Source organism: Notamacropus eugenii, chromosome 6 (genome assembly GCF_028372415.1).
Source record: "Notamacropus eugenii isolate mMacEug1 chromosome 6, mMacEug1.pri_v2, whole genome shotgun sequence".
Classification (NCBI taxonomy): domain Eukaryota; kingdom Metazoa; phylum Chordata; class Mammalia; order Diprotodontia; family Macropodidae; genus Notamacropus; species Notamacropus eugenii.
The window spans coordinates 172607507-172628761 of record NC_092877.1 but is presented as its reverse complement, the minus strand read 5'-3'; the positions used below and the strand labels follow the sequence as shown (position 1 = coordinate 172628761).

General features: G+C 41.3%; 1 long non-coding RNA gene and 1 pseudogene across 1 annotated transcript; both read left to right on the top strand.

Moving 5' to 3' along the window:
- Window positions 1–21255, top strand: part of LOC140512186 (nucleophosmin pseudogene) — a 355194-nt pseudogene that overhangs the window by 178010 nt on the left and 155929 nt on the right.
- Window positions 1103–11040, top strand: LOC140512477 (uncharacterized). Its single transcript, XR_011969770.1, has 3 exons — window positions 1103–1835; window positions 2643–2747; window positions 10663–11040. It is a non-coding gene; the product is annotated as an uncharacterized lncRNA (long non-coding RNA).

The following is a 21255-nucleotide window of genomic DNA, read 5'->3' as shown; positions in this document are numbered from 1 at the left end:
AAGATGTGGTGAAGAAAGACACGGGAGGCAGGAAAAGATAGAACAATTCCCTTTATTGATCTGAGGGTCAAGGTATTTATAGACAGAAACTGCAAGTCTATTTGACATTCTGCTCATCTCCTTTCCTAGTGATGTGGTCAGTCTTATTGTCTTAAAGACTGTTAGCCTAGAGGGCATCTATTTTACACGTATGAAAGGCCAGATTAAGTGGGAAGATTTAGGAAGATCTGGCTACAAATTTGAGTATGAAAAGCCAGGTTAAGTGGCAAGATTACCACAGACAAGATAGCTCACAAGTTATCACTCTTCACTAGCATAACTGTATTGTCTTAAACAAAAGAGATTTCAAACTTGAACCTCACAACTGAATACATGTACATCATTGTTTCACAGTCTAGTTTCTCCACTGATTACATTTACTCTGAAAGAAAAACTTTTGGAAATTAAGTTGTTAATAAGTTCAAACACTAAACTTTTGCTTAGACCACGGAATGACTACAAATTCAGATTAAAAGAGCAAGATCTTTTCTTCTTTATAGATCATTACGTATTAATCAATACATTGTCTTGCCCCTTAGCGCATTTAGGGAGAAGCTTGGAATAAACTTGTGCGGGTGATCTGGGGACTGTGGGTTGTTGTGTCTTCGTGTCAGTCCCTTAGTTTGGGGGGGGGGGGGACAGTGATTCGGTAATGGGTGGGAGGTCATGGGGAGGGAGAATGGGGACCACAGTCCTGAGGGCGTTAAGGAGTAAAGCTGTCCGGGGGTCCCCCCGACCACCCCCGGGGCACCCCTAAGGGTGAGGAAAGAACCAGGGGCAGCTTTGCTAAAGAGCTTCACGGAGGATAGGGGGCTGGGGGCAGGTGAGGACACAAGGTGGGGGGCCGAGGGTGAGCAGTGTGAGAGACCCCTGACCCGCACCAGAGGTGGGGGCAGCACCCAGGAGTAGCGGCGCTTGGACCTGCAGGGGCTGTTGTCGGAGAAGGCATTTTGCTGATCTCCAAGCGCTGAGGTCTAGAGAATTATAAGGGCGGGGCCGGGCGTGCCAGTATGGGAGTGGGGGGAGAGTAAGGGGCGGAGATACCAGGGGGTTGAGGGGAGGTATCTCAGGATAGAGGGCTTGGGACTCCGGGTCAAGGGCCACTCCCCGGCCGTGGCGGGGAGCAGGGTCACCCTTAGCCCGGCCTTGGCTGGGAGGTCGGGTCTAGTCTCTCCCCGCCCTGACCTCGGCCCCGTCCCCACGTCGTAGGCTCTCACTCCGAGGTATTTAAACGCCAGGCTCGGGGAGCCCCGGTTCTTCTCCGTGGGCTACGTGGACTATCAGCAGCTGTCGGGCTGCGACACCGACAGCCAGGGTCCGAGGCAGGAGCAGCCGCAGGCGCCGTGGATGCAGGGGATGGAGAAGGAGTATCCGGCGTACTAGGAGCGGCGCACAGGAATGTGCTAAAAGGAGGCACAGATTGAATCCCTGCTCCGCTACTTCAACCAGAGAGCGGGCTGTGCGTGACGGGGGGCTGGGGGTAGGCGGCTGGATCAGTCAGAGGCCGGACCGAGACAGGAATCCACACCATCCAGCGCATGGACGGCTGCGCGGTGTCCCCCGAGCTCACCTTCCAGCGAGGGTTTTCCCATTCGCCTAGGACAGGCTGGCCTACATCGCCCTGGACAGGGAGACCTACAGGTGGACGGCGGCCGTGCCCCACGCCGTGAACACCAAGCTCAAGTGGGAGGCAGACAGGAGCGCAGGGGACAGATGGAAAGCCTACCTGGAGGAGATGTGTGTGGTGTGGCTGAAGAAATAGCTGGAGATGGGGAAGGAGGCACTGATGAGGACAGGTACCCTCGGCCGCCCCAGTGTGCTCGGCACTCAAGGCCTCCTGGCGGCCCTTCTCCACCTACCCTCAGCCCCGGGCCCCCAACCCCCAGACACCCCTTGTACCTCAGGGTGTATTGTAGGGTGTTCCCTTCCCCCTACCTGTCCTTGAGTTCCTGGAGAGGAGGGAGGAAAGGGAGCCTGGAAATGCCCCTGACCTTTAGCTGCAGATCCACCCAAGTGTGCTCAGCACTCAAGGTCCCCAACCCATCCTTCTCAACCACTCTTCAGCCCCAGCCCCTGGAATCTCTGCACCACATGGTGCAGATGGTGGGGTGTTCCTCCTGCCCCCACCTCTCCATGTGCCCTTGGAGGGGAAGGGGGAATGCCTCTACCATTTGCCTCTAGACCCACCCTCTGCCAGAGTGACCCGACACACTGCCCCCAATGGGGAGATGACACTTAGGTGCCGGGCCCAAGACTTTTACCCTAAGTACTTGGCTGAGGGATGGGGAGGAGCAGCCCCAGGATGTAGAGTTGATTGAGATGAGGCCTGCAGGAGATGGCACCTTCCAGAAGTGGGCAGCTGTAGATGGACCTCTGGCCAGGAAGGCGCATTTAGGGTTACACCTGCCGAGTTCAATAGGAGGGGCTGTCTGAGCCCCTCACCCTGCAGTGGGGTAAGGACAGCGAGGAGGGGCTGGGAAAAGGCTACCTCCGCACTCCACAGGATCAGAGGGAGGGTCAGTTACTAGGGGGAGGTGGAGAGGGGCTAGTGACTCCAAGGCCTGACAGGGATCAGGGCCTCTCACTTCCCTTTTCCATTTCAGAGCCACAGTCCTCATCCACCTGGTACATTGTGGGGGGCATTGCTGCTGCCTTCCTCCTTTCTGCAGTCATTGTTGGAGTTGGGATCTGGAGAAAGAAGAATTCAGGTAGACTGGACTGGGAGGGGTCATTAGGGATCAGGCACCATGGAGATCCAGGCTTCCCCTAAACTGGCAGCTTGCCTCTCTATCCCCAAGTCCCCTCTTTCCACTCTAAGGGATGGTCAGACAGGCCATAAGAGTGTAGATGAACAAATCCCAAACCATCTAACCATATCTTTAAAGAAAACAGAAGGGAAAAGTGATTGAACTAGACTAAATTTGCACACAGAAGATTCATACTGGATATGACACAATTTTCAGGACAATTTTTAAGAGATCTGAAAGAAGGTAAAATAAACATCTGGGGGGAAAGAACCATAGATATTAACACTGCTGAAAAAAATGGTGATTGAGAAAACATCAATAACTACTGAATCCTATGCCTACTTCCTATGTCTATTAAATATAGCTTATGGTTGTGCACATATCTTATTTTCCCTATTAATATGCTGTAAGCTCCTTAAAGGTGGAGACCACTTCCTATTTACTCTTACATCAGCACCCCAAAACAAGGCCTGGCAAAAGACCTTAACTATTAACTGTTAATTACTGTTGTTAACTTAGCCATTAACTTCTGTTGAATTTGCCAAGTTTAAGTAAAATTTAGTTATTCATGAACTTCACAAAAACCAGTTATTAATTTTCCATCTGTAAATAATATTCTACTGGATGGAATACTTCTAATTTCATTCTTCCCAAGAGATCTTTCTAGTCCTGAAACATAAAAGTTATAGAAAAATACCCCACAGAGAGTAAGCATTTCCAAAAAATAAGGGTGTTTACTTTTTGTTTAGAGTACAATGAATAGTTATTATAGGTATTTCTCTGAACTCAGGCTGCAGAAACTCTTAGCAGAGGTTTCTAAGTAATAATTCCTATCCACAGACTGCCAAATCCAACTGAGCTTTCATCTGACACACGAGATGCAAATATTGGACAGATGTTTGTGCGTCTTTAAAAAAGCATTTTTTAATGAATTTCTCAACTTTTCATCTTATATAAAGCCTTTTTTTGTTGCTGCTCATTTAGTTTAATAATATTTTTGTAGAGAGCTTTCTTATATGAACATTCACTTTAAGACAGTGTAACAATGCTTCTTTACTTATTTTATGGTCTTGAAACAGGTTAGGGCAAAATTCTCATTTTCATTGTTAACTTGTCTGAAAATTACAAAAATAGCAAATTTTTGTAGGGTACTTTATATGATATATTAAACATACTGCAAGTTAGCAGTTTGATAACCGGTGATTAAGCCTGGCAATTTTATTCCAGTCGTGGGATTTTGATGTTCATTATTTCTACAGTTTTCTTAACAAGGTATTTTTGCTACATTTCTGAATAGATGTCATCATATTTTAGTCAGCAGCTGAATCTAGCTGTCTTTTAATTGCCATTTGTAGGAATTAATTAGTGTACATTTTTTTGCTAAGAATTTCTAGATTAATGTTTGCTGGCATTTGTTACTGTAAAAACTTTTTATTTGTCCAGCATGGAAGAAATGAGAAGTCATTTTCCAAATTCTGAATAGCATAAATTGAGAGCCAACACCTCCTACAAACTGCGGGTTGCCTGGATAAGGCTTTTTGATGGGGCGGGTTTGGGAAAGAGAAGAAAATCATTGGAAAGGTGGCAATACAGAAACAATGAAGTATAAAGATACACTGAGTTCTTTTAGGTTCACTGAAGTTTAGCAATGCATCTATAGCAAATACACAGTGGATTAGGCAAATTAAGGTGGCTCTGGGATCTTTTAATTCTCATAGTCAGTGTATTTAAAAAAAAAATCTTCTCAATTGAGCAGTCTTCCTTATTCAACTAGCAATTGATCCCACAAACTCCCTGTCGAAAAACCTTAGATAAATCATTACTTGTGTGATGAGTAATTGGTATTTTCCTCCACTTAAGACAGAGATATATAGCTACACTCCTTATGAAACCAGATGGCTATCAATCACAGAGGAAATGAGCCAGAGCTTTACCTCACTATTCTAATAATTAAAATAGAATCCATAACTCATGGGACTTCTAAAGAATTCTCCTTATGCTACAGCACTTAACCTTACTCTGCGTCTAAGAACACATGCATTTGTACCCGTGACTATAATTAAAACTCCATAATTTTATAATGGTTTTATGGGGTTAAAAGAAGCACTATCCACATTAATCTTTACTCAGAGTCAATAAATGATTATACAAAACTGAAGGAAGTATACACCACTATAGAGCGGCAGAATAGTTTAACATTTTAAACATTTCTCCTTAAAAAAACTGAAGTCCTTAAGTGTAGTTAATGACTTCATCAATGAACTAAGAAGGCCAAATAAGAAAATATCCTTTAGGAATCTACTGATTCACAAGGAAGGAAAATTAGACTTCTGCTTGGCCTGAAAAGGCAGAACTGGAAGATGAAGAGGGAAATTTGATTTTGATAATTGGGGAAAACAAATAGAACTAACCAAAAGAAGCATGAGCTAGCTCTCTGCTATATTGCGTGTGTTTGTCCTTTGTTGCCGAAGAAGACCATGCCATCAGAGAAATGATGACATGACTTGCATTTGACTTTTTTTTTTTTTTGAGTGAGAGAGGGCTGTGCAGGTCACCAACCTCACTGCTCCTCCAGAGAATTCAGTGACCAGATATTCATCAGGATGACTGGAGATGACCCAGGATGAGGAAATTGGGGTTAAGTGACTTGCCCACGGTCACACAGCTAGTGAGTGTCAAGTGTCTGAGGTGAGATTTGAACTCAGGTCCTCCTGACTCCTGCACTGGCACTCTATCCACTGCACCACCTAGCTGCCCAACTCTCTGCTATATGGATACCCCATCACTGGAGGTTTTCAAGTAACAGCCTGATAAATGCTAGGCAGGTATGTCACAGGGATTCATATTCAAGTCCATACTGAACTAAATAGCATCTGAAATTCATTTCAGCTTCAAAGATTCAGTGGAGAACTGACCATTGTGATAGCCATGCTTTGAAAAACCCAGGTGTAGAATAGCTAATGATTTCTACATTGAAAAGACAGGTTGGGTAGCTTAAATTTTAGCCTGCATTTTTCCCACTGGTATTTCTTTGTGAACTGAACAGTATTTCGTATTAAAGCCCAAATTTCCAAAAGTCAGTCTTTTCACCTGTCATTTGCTGGGGGGAAGAGACCTTGTTTTCCCCCTCTTATCTCTGACACAAACTTCTGTGTAAAACGATGCTAAACATACCTCTACTGATGAGTTCTCTTTGTGGAGGTGGATAGCATCTTTCTTTGTAGTTGATTTGAGCATTTGTAATACTCAAAATCACTTGATTGTTCACTGTGTATAATTTTTGATGTGGTATTTTCTGATTGAACAGGAACTCCTTGAAGTCAGAGAAGCATGTTTTTATCTTTCTTTGTATCCTCAGAGTTGATTACATTTACTGTCACATGACAAATGATTCCTAAATGTTTCTTTACCATTTGAATGAACCTTGATCCTTATGCTCATATCCTACATCTCACATCCCACAATTTGTTCACTCAGTCTCTGAATGATGGAGGGCCACTTTGTTCCCTCACACCACCTCACCACCCAGAAAATATGTGTTTATATATGCAACCTCTCTCTTGTGTTTGTAGTACTTAAGAGTCTACGTAAGCAGCAGTGTGATCACTGACTCAAAAGTGTGGTAATTTTTATGAGCTTTCTTAAACAATTACTAATATTTTCTCCAGAATTAGATAAATTTTAGCTAATTCAGTAACATAGCAACTGTTCTTCTCTCTTCATACAGCTCCCCCAACATGTCTGTTCCCACATATTATCACTCTTAACCACTTGAATTTGAAGTGAAAACCCACTTGGCTTGATTGGCATTCCTCTTCCCATTCCTTACGTTGTATAGTGGCTGTTGATGGTCTTTAATTCTTGTTTTGAAAATCATTTGTTTCTATTGTCATTGGATAATTATCCACGAGTGAGAGAAGGATGATATTAAACAGCCAGATTCTTTCAGTTGGAAGTCTTTGTGTGTCTTGACTAAGATTCTGTGATAGAGAATAGATGTTTTCCCATCTAATATTTTCTCTCTTGTGAGCTGTATTGATTCTGTTCACATAAAAGTTTGTTGATGTCACATTGTGTGAATGTTCTGTCTCTATTTTTCTTTGTGATACCCTCAGGGCCTTATTTGGTTGTGAATTTGCACACAAGCATATTACCAAAAAGAACTTTCTTCTATTTTTAAATGATCATTGCATATTTCTTACATTAAGACTGGATGTTTTCCCACAACTTACTATGTTAAATTGTTCATGAATGATGTTACTCTAAACCTTCTTAGCAACTACCAACATTGCAGTTTGTGTAAAACAAGGAATTCTTCTCCACCTGATTTGAATTCTTTGGCTGCTTGAATGAAGAACTTCTGTGTGCACTTGTTTTTCAGGTCTTGCTCATCCAGCCTGTTCCCCTCATCAACCTTTATTTATTTTCCTTTTTCAGCTCAAACCAAAGAATTTTGATGACAACTGCTTTATGAAAGAGTTTGCCATGTAGTAATTAATGGGGCCAATTAGGATCCCCATTATTTTTCCAAATTTTCTACTCCAAATCCTCAACAATTTTTAATTTTCAAATCTTATGGCTCATTCTCATTCTTTATATTTTCCTGACTCTCTCCTACTTTGCACATTGTGGAGTTCCCCTTCTCCACCCCCACTTTTCATGGCAACTACCCTCTTTCTCCTGGTGCTTTCTCCTACCACTCTGTACCCTCCTCATTTCCCTATGTTGATCATCTTGAATCTCCCACTGAACCACATTGAGTGTCCTTTAACTATCTGACCCCAGTAATCTTCCCTCTTTCCACCCTTTTCCAGCTCCATTTGGATGAATGAATATCTCTTTGCAGAAGAGTCCCAAGTCAAAACATCCAAGCAGTTAAGGTGTCTTGAATTGTAGACCCAAACAATCAATTGGCTCAACATGCATTTCATCTTCAACATATCCAAATACTCTTCCCTTTAAGCCTCTCTCTCTGCTCAACTTTGCTACTTAGATTGAGGACACTATCTTCAGTTCAGTCACCAAGCACTTCGAACTCAGTGTTATTTCTGACACTTCTTTGTCCCTCACTTTTATATATCATCATATCACTTATCACATCTTGTCACTTTTACTTCTGAAACAACTCTGGCATACACCCCTTTCTCTCGACTCACAGGAATGCTTCTTATTCTGGTTCACAGTCCTGTTTCTTCTTGTATGGACTATTGAAATAGCATTGTTTTTCTCAAAACTTAAGATTCTTATGGATAGGACTTTTTAAAATGTCACTATTTCTCCTCGGGTCTCTCCTCTCTTACAGAGATTCACACACTTTAGAAGAAATAATATTCTAAAACACCCAAAAAAGAAAAAGAAGAGAAAGAAATCCATTCACCAAAACAAGTCAGTCCTTGGGAAAAAGCTTGAAATTATAGGCAGTACTCCCAACTCTTTGTATGTTAATCAACTGCAAAGCAGTCAGGGAATGGAGTATCTCCTCAATTCTCCTCTTTGTATCATTCTTCCTGAAAGTTTGCTAAATTATCCTCATTAAGTTGCAGAAGTTAAAGAAAAACTCCCTTTAATGTGTCAAGGGGATTTCCTTCCTATCCTTTGTCAATTTATTCTGCCTGAAATTGACTCCTGTGCTCCTTACAATGTTTACCCTCTATGAAATATGCAGCTGAAAACTTTTGCAGCAATTACTCGTTCATGCTTGGACTGCACATTTTGGAAGGTTCAAAGTCCATATTGCACTTCACAGGTTCTGCCTTGAAAGGGGTATTGAGAAAAATACTGTTATCTCTTCAGAAATTATATATATGTATATTTGCATATATGAACATATGTATGCATGAATTTATATATATTTATATATGTATTTGTATACATATATATGTAAACAACTATCATCAAAACAAAAATTTAGAGTAGCCTTAGCTTACTGATGTCATAAATTTGACTTTTCATTTTCCTTAAAAATATATTTTATTTCTTTCTTTTAAAAATGCTTCTTTTCTGCAGGAAATCCTGCAGATTGATGAGGAAAACCTCACTGAGAATAAAGAACTGAGTACAAGGGAATACACAAACACCTCTGAAAATGTAAACTCCACTGAGAAGGAAAACATTATTTATATTTTAATATCTTTACCTATTCTTTTCAAGTGCTTTTAGAAAAAAGATATTGACATTTGATTTAAAGATGTATTGCCAAAAAATAAGGTCTAGGCAAATTTGCTCCCATCAATTGAAAAAGCCTATCTAGCTTTGTCAAGATCCCATAATTTCATGGGAAATGCATGGTGCTCATTCCTTTTCAACCATTAACTGAAGGATAAAGAACCTCCTTCACTCTTTGGCACCACTACCTTGTTAACCAGGGCTATTTTCCTAGGTCATGAATTGAGCTGACCACATAGAACTACAAAGTTCAGAGGTGGAAATCACCTTAGAAATCATCTATTCCATTTCCCAGGACCAATGTGTCTACTTGTCTAGACACAGATTCTCACTGTGACTGAGCTTATTGCCTTCCAAAGGCCACATAGCTAGTTTATTTGGTATTCATTTTGAATTCCACATTGGAAACAAAATGAACACATGATATTTATCAAGATAGTTCATACTGTAAAACTGTTTTTTAACATAGAAAACCTTTTCCTGTATAGTTTTGACAAAGTAGAGGAACTCATTTTGGTAGAGAAACAGGGAGAAAAGTCATTTCAGATGGGAGAATGGCAATGGGTAAAGTTATAGAAGTGGACAGAATAAGCCATGTAAAAAAATGGATGAATGTAGGTGAATGAAGTGGGAGTCCTTATATTGCAAAAATTACCTAATGAAGTCAGGGGAACATTAACATCCATGAAGGTTTGCACCAGGAAGTTGATGGCATAAATGAAAGCATTAAGGAAGAAGAAGAAAAAAGGTAACCCATGTGAGGCTAGGACTGATTTTGGGATTTTGGATGTGATATTATTGAGATAACTCATGTTGGTTCTTGGTGATTATTGCTTTCCTTCTTGATGAATTTACTAGCCTTTCATTTCATGATATTTTTCAAATATTTATGATGCTTTCAGTTTTTAGAATTGAAAACAACATGTCCCCATTGGAAAGTGAGGACATCTCCTCAATATCCAAGCTTTCTGTTAATCCCCTGGATTTCTCAAAGAGTACTGATACACCAGAAATTGTTCTGTGACCACTAAGATCATTCTAGCCAATCCTTTGATTAAAAGTATTCAAGCATCCTATTTATCTACAGAAATTAAATAATGGTTCTGGGCCTACCACAGACTTTTCCCCCATAGCTACTTACCATGATACTACTTTGCACACCAAATACTGCCTTTAGTCTCCCTTACTTTTTCCAAATGTCCCCTTTCACTGTCTTACTATCACATCTACACATGAAGCTTTCCTCCTGAAATACCAGAACTCTCCTTTTACCTTCTGCAAATCTCAAGCTTTCTTCAGGGTGAATTCCAATCTCTCCATGAAGGCTCCATGATATCTCCTCCTAGCTGGAAATCATATCCACACGTTCATTACCATTTCTAAATTGACACAATTTTAAGACAATTAGGATGTTTTAATGTAATTGTTTGGGTTCATCTCTTTCACTGCATGATTGGCTTATGTATTCCTGAAAGGCAGAGTTATCATATCTTAGAAGTGTTCTCTAGCTCATAGCAGCTACAAAAACAACTTGCATGTAAACAGGTCTTACCTGAATGAATTGCAATATGGTTGTCATTGAGGAGCAGATAGTACAGTGATGCGTGGTACAATTCAGACTCAAGAATCTAATTTCTGAAACTTTACAGAGAAAGATCAATTCAAATCACTGGAAAATGAAAGAACAAACTATCTTTCTGAAAACTTTTAGGTACCAGAAGTGGAACAGGAAATGAGAAAAAAGGAAGAAAACAAAGAAAAATCAAGACATCACCTGAAAAAAAGCCTGGAAGATCCACCCATAACAGTTTTAGAAAGTGAATACTCTTACAATTCTGGTAATCCTGGATCATCATGGACTCAGCTGTTGTGTGATACCCAGAAATGCTTGCGTTCCTCAAGAGAAGCTTGTGAATGAAAACAGAGACATATCAGATACTTTAGGACTGATGAGACAGTAAATTTAGAATCGACATTTATGTGGATTGTGTCTATAGATGGGATAAATATACATTCTCCAACAACTTTAAATGACCAGTTTTTGAAAGTAGAATAACTGATAAGAAATTTATTGAAAGAATTTTTTTTTTAGTTCCTACCATCAGATCCTAGAATGATTTCAAAACTAAGGAAAACCTTTACATTATTAATCTCTTACAAGTACATTTTATTAATTTCTTATTATAGAAATGGTTCTTTCCTGAATTGGAAACTGGTTCATTTCTCATCTTCCATTTCCCTTTTTTCACTTGCCTTTTTCTTTTCTTTCACTTTTCTTTTCTTCTCCCTCTTTCTTCTTTCATGTTTCTCTTCCCATTTCTCTTATCTTCATCTCTTTTTTCCTTTCTTTTTAATTGTCTGAAAGAAAGTAGGAGAATTGAATAGGTTCATTGAACAGCCAAAGATAAAGATGACAGGTAAAATTTTAGTCAAGGACTTAATAAGATTTTAAGAATATGAAACTGTACTCCCCACCCCGACCCCCTCTAATACACAACCATCACAATCCAGAGGAAGGTTTGAGAGGAGTTAGAAAGTTGAAACCAGAGAATGCTTTAAAAAAATTATGTAAATATATACATGTGTATATATTGATATATATGTTTGTATATGTGTGTATATACATTCATGTGTTCATGTATGTATGTGTACATGATCCATGCTGCTTTTTCCTCTTCCCATGATAACATGAGACACATTGCTTATCACATTGTTCTATTGTTCCCCTCTTCTTGGTCATTGGCTACATCAGTTCTCAAAGTTGGAGAGACCTTTGATCACCTCCTGCCAAATACAAAAATCTCTTTCCCAATGCCTCTAAGACAGTGATCTTCCATTTCTGACATAACATGGACAGTCGTATTGAGGATCCCTTAGGGTCATAAAATCATCCATTCTATTGGAAGGATCTAAACTTTAGGTCAATTTCTGTTCAAAATACGAAAAACAGAACAATATATTTCCCATACATTTGCTCATGTCTCATTGAATCATCTTCTGGAGAGATACAGAAAAAAATACCTCATCTCCGATCTCCTGTGACATTTTGCAGATATTAGCAATTAACTGGTTTCCCATCTTACACTTTCTTTCATCATCTTCATCACCTCCATCCTTAAGTCACACCTTTAATCACTTTCATTAAAGCTTGTTGGGATATTTCTGCCTTACAGTTCTGTTTCTCAGTGTGTTAGTGGCCTCTGTTTTAGGTCAACAACTCTTGAGGTGCATTCTTTCTCTCTCCATTCAAAGTAATAACAAATATGTATTCATATATCTAGATACATGTATGTGTGTTCAATATTTATTTACCAAAAATGGAGACCTGTCTTCTCTCTATCCTACCACACCTCTGCTGCTTATAGCCATGACTTATTATTAAGAAATTACACATCTTAAAGGTGAATAATGTAGTCCTTCAATTCAGAAACATTTTTACAATGTTAGAATTTTGCTGAGCTTTGCCCTCTTCTCTAGACTCCAAAACGTTTATAGTATCCATAAAGTTCATCCTATAGAAGTGAATTACAAATGTGTAAACATTTCCGTGGGTTTCTTTCTATGAAAAACACATAGATCTTTTATGAAAACTACATCCTTTAGGTGATCCCTGCTCAAACTACTCCTACCCACACACCTTTTCAAAGAGCAGAGTGGATATTGAAACAACTGACAAATGCTAATTTAAGGATAAAGCCACTTCTAAACTTGTCTATTTTCTCTTAACTGATAAGGCTGAACTTCTATAAATGGAAAAGAATACTGCTGGGGATGGAAGCTCAATTCCATGTGGACAGTCTCGGGCGGGTAAAGGTGGGAACTTCTAAATCTTAGAGTTCTCACGAGGCCCCCCAGGAAACGACTGGGAATCGAGGTGAACCGAGCTATCTCGTGTATTTCTGCCTCTTCCCGTGAGAAACGTGATGGGAGAGAGCTCTCCCCACCCTCGAGATTGTCCCGGATCTGGGCACACCCATTGTTACCTAACAGGCTCGGTATTGACGTGCAAACTAGGCGACGGGAGAGCTTAAGTAGGATCAGGAAAGCCTGAAAGCTCTCTTGGGCGGAGGGGCCACGTGTGTGGACAGAAGGCTCCGCATTTCCTCTTTCTTCTCTCCCCTCCCCCTCTCTTCCCACTTATACTTCTACTTCCAATCTCTTATTGTAAGATCTTTGCCTCCTTGGGAGATCTTTCTCTCTCCCTCCTAAGGAAGAATTCCCCTGCACTTGTAACCAGACCCTGAAATAAAGCTCAACCCTTGTTCGACTCTGGAACGTCCTTTCTCTCATACGAGCATCCGGTTTGGCCAGCCGAAAACCTCCGATAGAGGTAAGGTAAGACTCGGGTAGCCCTCAGGCCACTAGGCCTGGCAGAATACTTCATAAATTGAGATAAAATAAAAAATCAAATTCTCCCAATGACAGAAAATTGGGAGTATTCCTACATTTCTGTTACTGGATTTAAAAAATTGCTGTCATTAAAACTTACTACATTTAATTCTCTTTACTGTTTTCCTTTTCATGCTTCTCTTGATTCTTGTGTTTGAAAGTCAAATTTTCTATTCAGCTGTGATCTTTTCATCAAGAATGTTTGAAAGTCATCTATTTCACTGAATGAGCATTTTTTTCCTCTGAAGTAATATACTCAGTTTTTCTGGGTAGGTGATTCTTGGTTTTAATCCTAGTTCCTTTGACTTCTGGATTATCATATTCCAAGCCCTTCGATCCCTTTATGTAGAAGCTGCTAGATCTTGTGTTATCCTGATTGTATTTCCACAGTACCCAAATTGTTTCTTTCTAGTTGCTTGAATATTTTCTCCTTGACCTGGGAACTCTGGAATTTGGCTACAGTATTTCTAGGAGTTTTGCTTTATGGATTCCTTTCAGGATGTGATTGCTGGATTCCTTGAATACTTATTTTGCCCTCTGGTTCTAGAATATCAGGGCAGTTTTCCTTGATAATTTCATGAAAGATGATGTCTAGACTCCTTTTTTGATCATGGCTTTCAGGTAGTCCCACAATTTTTAAATTGTCTCTCCTGGATCTATTTTCCAGGTCAGTTGCTTTTCCAGTGAGATATTTCATATTATCTTCTATTTTTTTATTCTTTTGGCTTTGCTTTGTAATATCTTGGTTTCTCACAAAGTCATTAAGTTCCATCTACTCCATTCTAATGCTTAAAGAACCATTTTCTTCAGTGAGCTTTTGAAACTCCTTTTCCATTTGGCTGATTCTTGCTTTTTAAAGCATTCTTCTCCTCATTGGCTTTGTGGACCTCTCTTTTGCCAACTGAATTAGACTATTTTTAAAGGTGTTGTTTTCTTTAGCATTTTTTTGGGTCTCCTTTAGCAAGTTGATGACTTGTTTTCCATTATTTTCTTACATCGTTCTCATTTCTTTTCCCAGTTTTTCCTTCACTTCTCTTACTTGATTTTCAAAATCCTTTTTGAGTTCTTCTGTGGTCTGAGATCATTGCATATTTACTTTGGAGGTTTTGGATGCAGAAACTTTGACTTTTAGGTCTTCCTCTGCTGGTAGGTATTGGTCTTCCTCACCTGAAAGGATGGAAGAAAATACCTACTCACCAAGCAAGTAACCTAGTATTGTCTTATTCTTTTCCCCTTTTTTGGACATATTCCCAGCCAGTTACTTGACTTTTAAGTCCTTTGTCAAGAGAAGGGTATACTCTAGGTACCTATAAGTTATCAGTTCCTCCAAGGTGACACAGTCAAAGGAGAGGAGTTTACTCCTCTCCTGGCCTGTGCTCTGGTGTGGTAGCAACCACAAGCGCTCTGTTCTGCCCAGGATCTGCCAGTAGCTTTCCCTCTCCAGAGCCACCCCCAGTTCCACCACAAGCACTCTTCCTCAACTCAGGACAGTGACTCAGTGCTGAGACTCAGATCAGCCACCCAATTCCCCCAGGGGCTTTAAGCCAAGGGCTCCAAAAATGGACACTGCAGCTGCAGCGGTTGCTGCTGGAGGGGTCAGACTGCATTCCTTTCTCCCCCAGGTTAAAGAACTTTTTTACTGACTTTGAAACCTCCATTGGCATTTGTGCACTGAGCAATCTTGAGAATTGCAGCTGCTGCCAGGGATTCCACCCTCTGAAGCTTGTTTCTGTCCCATCCCTGCCACCCTATGGCCAAGGCCAATCTGCATTCTACTCTGAGATCAGTGATGTAGAGCCTTTCTGCCCAGAATCTGCCAGTGGGTTTCCCTCTTCACAACTGTCTCCAGCTCCACCACATCAGCACACCCTTCTGCACCCCAGGGCTGCCACTCAGGGCTGAAATCCAGAGCAGCTATTCAATTCCACTAGGTGCTTTCAGTGGAGCTCTGCTAAAATAAATGCTGTGCCACAGCAACTGCTGCTTCCCCAGACCCTCCAGAGCCAGGCTATGTTCCCTTCTGATGCAGGTGAAAGGTCTTTCTCACTGACCTTTGCAGCTGTCTTTGGCATGTGTGGGTTGAGTAATCTGAGAACCTCAGGTGCTGCCAGTGATTCTGCCCCTGCAGCCTGTTTGCATCATATGGCCAAGGCTGGGCTGCTCTCCTCTCCTTGCCCAGTGCAATTCCTGTCCCTCTTCCTAGCTGTCTTGAGCTGGAAATCTCTTTCACTCTGTAATTTTGTGGCTTCTGCTGCTCTAGAATTTGTTTAGAGTCATTTTTTTCAGGTAATTTATGGGCTATGTTGGGAGAGTTAGAGTAGGTGCATCTTTCTACTCCACCATCTTGGCTCCACCCCTCACAGCCAATTCTTGTTGCCTTTCTGCAGGCCTTTGTTTCCCTTCTACTCTTAATTGTTTAGGTATTTAAAGCTTGGGGGAGAAGGAGAAAGGTGGGAGTCCCTGACTGGTTGGCTAGTGCCCAGGCAACTGATACTAACAGCATGAAATCAATCTGAGAAAGCTAAATGATGAGATGAAAATACATAAATAGATAGGATATTTATCAATCTACCTAAATATGTGAAGGAAGAAAGAAGTCTACATTACAGTAATTCTGCCCAGAGAAAACTCAAAAATTCATATACATTGGCTTCCATTGCCACCCAACTAGTTGAATAGTAAATGTGGATGGAAGTGTCAGTATGAAGGAAGAGAGGTCTTTTCTCTGCATACTCTTCTTTGCTGTGAAAGGAGGAACTTGAAGAGAGTTAGCATGGATGGAAAATACCCTTTGACTCACATTGATCTGATTCCTTTTATGTCATTCACTCATACTCAAGAAAAAACAAGAATGTGACAAGAGGAAGAGATATTCAATGCCAACATATAATGTGAGGTTAACCAACAAACAATAATTTTGTGGGCACATAATATTTCCCATGTCTTTTGCAGACTTGCATTGAAGCAAGATGAATTTGGCCCATCCATCCATATATACCCATATAAATACCTGATAAAATGCCTTTGTGTGTGTATTTATCAAAGTATATGTGTGTGTGTGTGTGTGTGTGTGTGTGTGTGTGTGTGTGTGTGTGTGTGTGTGTGTGTGTAATCTATTTAGGAGTAATCCTAGGAAAGGCCTGTTGGTGAAGGGAAACAACACAACTTTTCTAACTGGCCGCTTTTTAAAAAAATTCCTTGAGTACCACTTTTAAAGGGCTAATGATCTAAATTGGTCAGCAATTGGAATGGGGGTAGTGGAATGTGGCTTTGGGAACAGTTGGATATTAGTATGCTTCAACCAGGGGAGGAATAAGAGGAGGTGAAAGAAGAGGAAATTTTGGTAGTATGTCGTGATGCCATCCCTAACATTGATAATGATTGATATCCACAAAGGCTGTAATAGTTGTTTCCATATCATTTGCTCCTTTTGCTCATCTAAAGCTGTTTATTCCTTTGGTCTGGTGCCAGACCAAGGCCCTAGAGAAGGAGACTGTTTTGAAATGAACACATTACAGGACAACTGCATTGACCATCATCTTCATAGCATGTTTTTTTCAACAGCTCCTTCACCAAGACATAATGTAGAATAGACTTGCATTTGCAAAAGTTTAGGATGTCTTCCATTAGGTAAAACTTATTCTGTGCTTCCTAATGTGTAGAAAGCATTGTCTTCATGATGTTCTCATTGTACCAAAAACGTACTGTCAATGTGTATCCTGCAACACAGCTTCCAAGGAATGGTCTCTGTATGCCATAGGAAAGTCCAGTTCTCAAAAGGGAGACTACAAAGTCAAAATTCACATAGGTGACCTCAACTTGACCAAGCTTCAGTGAAACTGGTAGCTTTGTGCATATCAGGTTCTTTCCCCTGGGTTGTACTCCTTTTCATCATTAGCACCATTATTGCTGGAGAGTAAGGAGGGAGCAATTTCTTTGGATTTGCAAAGGGTTGGCATGTTAGACATACTTTTGGGGAGATTTTTCTATCTGATTCTCACTGACCATACTGTCCTTTTTCATCCCTTAGACAAGTCAATTATTGCTGTTCCCTTTTTGGGTTTGAGAGGGCATTCCCAACTGACTGCCATTTCCAAAAGGTGAGTCAAATAGTCTTTGTTTATTAGGAAACTGAGAAGACATTTCCCAGGGAGAGTGATCTTCCCCAGAGGATCACCCTTGATCTCCTATGATAAACGGAGTGTTTAGACTAGAAATGTTTCTTGTATGTGTCTTCAGGACCCACTTAAGTGCTGGTTCTCTCCTTCTCTTGAACAGTGAATAGATCAAAAAGGTAGGGTAGCTGCCAGGTCCCATTTAGAATCTTGTGGTAACATTGAAGGAGGGATCCAAAGCTTGGGTGACTTGAGTCATCACTTCATATCCTGCTGAACTCCTTCTCTGCTGTGGGAAGTCTTTTTATGCTAGCTGCACAAAAGGCAGAGGCTGTTGACCCCTTTTGTACAAAGAAAAAGTGAGGCCTCTCTTGAGCCATCAGTAGGCTGAAAAAAACCATGCAGCTGTCAGGTAGAAGTGTTCACAGGTGGTCTCCTCTGGAGATCTGCCTAGTAGAAGCTACAGTTGCAGTAGTGGGGTGGAACCGAGGAGACAAGTGGAGGGCCAGGGGAAGATTTAGATGTTCTGCACAAGACCAGACAGATTTAACTTGAGACCTCTGGAGTTTGGGGCCTAGGTTTGAGGTGAAGTTCAGGAAAGGAAAACTAGTCAAAGCATGGTCAAAGTCATGTAGGAGTAGCAGAAGAAATGGATGAGCAAGCATGAGGAAGAGGCCTGGAGGGGGAGCTCTCCTCCTGGTTCCTGCTTTAAGAACTTGTCCCAGAAGGTCCTTGGAAAGCTAAGTAGGCCCAGCCTTAGGGCTGCAGCTCCTCCTGCTCTTCTGTTGAATGCATGGTCAGCTTCAGACAAGCTCCACCTCTGCCATCTGGGCTCCTTCATCTTCTGTGCCCTGTTCTGCCAGACCCACCACTCTACCTCCCTCCTGCTCCTTGGGCCCAGGTTTCTGATATTCCCAGCACCCCAGGTTGAGTCAGGAGGTATGCTGTAGGAAATCTTTTGTAAATGCTACTAGTTTTCAGATTGTCAAGTTTATGCATAAATTATTTCTGCAAAGACCTCATAGCAGATGTTCAATTCCACTTTTAGTTCATCACACTCTAAACTAATGATTTAATTGGAGTTTTGTTTGGCACTGAGATATCCAAGGGGCCAGGTATACATTGGGGATGAGGGTGTTAGACATGGAGTGGAGCCAGAGTGAGAGCAGCCAAGAGGCTGAAAAAGTGAGGAATGAGGGGCACCTGGTTCCTACACCAATGTCCGCATCAGAGTGATGTGGTTCATCACTGAGGTCTGTGTCAAGAAAGGGATGCAATTCATTCCAGTTGCCCTAGCCTGCACCATTTGGCTTAACTTTTTCTGCAAGATCAGATTAAATGCATTTGACCCTTACCTCCAAGTCTTGTGTGCTTTTTACTTGGTAGGTAAAGTAGAGGAGCCGGCAAGAGACATCATCTTTGCTTCTCGCAGGCATTTCAATCCCAAGAGTGAAACTTTGGAATTAGATTCTGTTCTGGAAACTGAAGGACAAGCATTGTTCAGTGTGAATTACTCATGTTGAGAGCTTTGCATTGCAGATGTCCTTCCAGGATACCCACAAATATCTGCTACACTACCTTATTTCTTTATTCTTTTGGTTTTGTTTTGTGATTTCTTGGTTTCTCATAAAGTCATTAGCCTCCATCTGTTCCATTCTAATTTTGAAAGAACTATTTTCTTCAGTGAACTTTTGAACCTCCTTTTCCATTTGGTCAATTCTGCTTTTTAAAGCACTCTTCTCCTCATTGACTTTTTGAACCTCTTTTGCCAATTGAGTTAGCCTCTTTTTCAAGGTGTTATTTTCTTCAGCATGTTTTTGGGTCTCCTTTAGCAGGGTGCTGACCTGCTGTTCATGCTTTGACTGCATATCTCTCATTTCTCTTCCCAGCTTTTCCTCCACCTCTCTAAGTTGATTTTCAAAATCCTTTTTGAGCTCTTCCATGGCCTGAGCCCATTGAGTATTTATTTTGCCTGTTTGGGATACAGAAGCCTTGATTTCTATGTCTTTCCCTGATGGTAAGCATTGTTCTTCCTCATCAGAAAGGAAGGGAGGAGATATATGTTCACCAAGAAAGTAGCCTTCTATTTTCTTACTTTTTTTCCCTTTTCTGGGCATTTTTCCAGTAGGTTACTTGACTTCTGAGTGTCCTCTCCACACCCACCTCACCTCCAGATCCACCCAACCTCCACCCAGCCAGCGCTTGGGGTCTGAGATTCAAATGCTGCTTCCCAGCCTTAGGGCTTTGGCGGGCGAGTCTGCTACTCAGTGTGAGATTAAGTTCAGGTGCTCAGGTAGGGGTAGGGCCACCACATGAAGCTCAGTTCCCTCAGGGGGTTTATGCAGAGACCTTCAACAATGGATCCAACCTCCTGCCTGCTCTGGGAGCCCCTGTCTGCTGCTGCCTCCGCTGCTGCTTCCCGAGGGGGCCTGAGTTATGGGGGCACCCCACTCCCCTCTCCACGAACTGAAAAACCCCTCTCACTGACCTTTGCCGCCTGTGGGTAGAGGGACCTGCTTGGCTGCTGGAGATTCTGTCCCTGAAGCCTGCTGGGATCTGCTTCTCTCGGTGCCACACGGCCAAGCCAGGGCTGGGCTCTGCTATGGGTCTGGTGCATGAGGGACCTTTCGGGTCAGTTTCTCAGGTCTCTCTAGAAAAGAAATCTCCTCAGCTCCATCGCCATGCAGCCTCTGCTGCTCCCGAATTCGTTGGGAGCTCTCCCTTATAGGTATTTTATGGGCTGTGGTTTTGGAGCTAGCATATGTGTATCTTTCTACTCCGCCATCTTGACTAACTTATTTCTTTAAAGAAGTGAATGAACCATGATGCCTGTAAGAGGATTCCTATCTCTAACAGCCTGGGCTCTGCTTTGGGACAGCTATCACATAAAGGCTCTATCTTGCCTTGCAGTGCTATGGAGTGGAGGTTCCTGCCTGTTCTAAGGCAGAAAATCGTTAGTGGCATGCTTTTAGTGATGACCTTCCCTAGCCAGTCATGGGTAATATTGTGGTTGACCTGAATCAGATTTACACAGTGGACACAGAAACCCCTTAATTACTCTAAGGTCATCCAAGGAGAATCCAACATTTAGTTTGCCTGAGGACTGGATTGGACCCACTAAAATGGGTCCAACTTCACAGAGTTTATAGGTCACAGAGATCAGTTTCACATTAGCCAAGGGGGAAGAATTAAACTTAAATTGCTTTCTGATTGTTCTGTGGTATTTCTGTGGTAGCCCAGTGGATGAGGAATAATAAGCATTCCTTCTGAGCAAGTTTGGAGTTCCTTGTGTTTGGCTATGAACAGGTTCATGTTGAAAGAATAATGTAACACATCCCATTGCTTTTTGCGTTGTAGGAATTATTGAAAAAGATTCTTTTGAATTTGGTGCATATAGTATTTAAGCATCTCTTCACTAAAACAAAAGCAAAATAGAATAATTGATTACAACCTTTGGAATACCTTTTCAAAACATATAGGCTTAACCTTCCAACATAAGGGAATAGCATTTTATTTCACATAATACAATATACACATTTTTCTTTTTTGTTAAAAATGGGAAAATAGACAATTAAAGTTCTGTGCCCTATATTAGATATACAGAAGCATGATATAAACCATATTTTTTTCTATTTTCTGTTATTGTCCTCTCCCAAAATATACTATAATGTCTGAACATGTTTTCAATCCAAATGCTCTTCCAAGAATCCTATATATTCAGTATCTCTGAATGCCTTAATTTTTGAGGTATCGAAGTTTTCCATTAAACCCTATGGCAAATAAATGGGAGGTAGTGGGGA